Below are 1,125 nucleotides of genomic sequence, written 5' to 3' on the forward strand. Positions count from 1 at the left end.
CTCCGTGGTTCAGCCTGGAGGCTGCGTGATGGCCTTGAGGGCCAAAATTTGGGAACTCCCTGTCTAGGCATCCCTGCAGGAGCGATAGGAGCGTATCACGTACGTAAATAGCTCGGAGAGAGGGGTGACTGTCAAGGTTGCTTAGACCTCCGGGTGGACCGCGTTAAGGCCTCTGTGATGGGGAACAGAGAAACTTCTGAAATGACTTGCAGCCAATGGTCTTCTTGAACTAGCTCTGAAAGTAGTTCACGTACTCACAGAAACCAAGCCATTCCCGCTTATTTTCAGCGATTTCGAGAAAGAAGGTTTGAAATCCACGTTTCCTACGTGCCCGTAGCCTGGTGTAATGGTAGCTGTGCATGTTTCGACACTGGGCACTGTTGCAGCAGTGTTAAAAATGGGTCAAGATCCATTACCAGAGATCAGGTAAGGCTTTTCAAAACTGTTTCAAAAGAGCAGGACTCTCCTTCTGTGCCAAAGGGCTGTAAAAAAAAATGACAATAAAGTTCACAATTTTTCGGCACAACAGGTTGCATTTTTTTAATACTGTTTGGTTTACTAAAATACTACTAAAATACTACTAAAATCAGCCTAGTTGTTGTGTTTACTAAAACTTTCACCTGAAGGAATAGGTTCTATTTTAATCATAACCTAAATCTGCCTTCTACAGAAATGCCAGTGGCTCTATATTCACCTACAGAGTTCATCCTAGTAGACTCCATTTACTTCTTAGAGGTGAAACGTTTAATTTTCATTCTGCTTTTTTCTTACTGCTTTGGGTTGGAGGCAACACAAGTTGAAGGACTCTGAGGCCCCGATCGTGCAATGAGATCCGTGTGCATCTAAGCATCTCTATCAACATTAGGCTGTGGTTTGGCAGCGCAGAGAACCCAGCAGTACAACTCCTATTACTGGCTCAAAAACGGGGTGGCTGCATGATGATGTGAAGTGCTGGGCTGGTATTCATTCACTCTGCCTGCTCCAGTTAATTCAAGAAGTTTTTTGACAAGTTAACTTTTTACTAGCAGACTTTATGCTGGATCAGGTATCCCTGTGCACAACCCCAGCCAGATCAGGTATCGTCTGCACCCCTGCGGCTGGCGTTCGGCCAGCGTAAAATTGGCG

The sequence above is a fragment of the Chaetura pelagica genome, unplaced genomic scaffold (genome assembly GCF_000747805.2).
Source record: "Chaetura pelagica isolate M959 unplaced genomic scaffold, ChaPel_1.0 scaffold343, whole genome shotgun sequence".
Taxonomy (NCBI): domain Eukaryota; kingdom Metazoa; phylum Chordata; class Aves; order Apodiformes; family Apodidae; genus Chaetura; species Chaetura pelagica.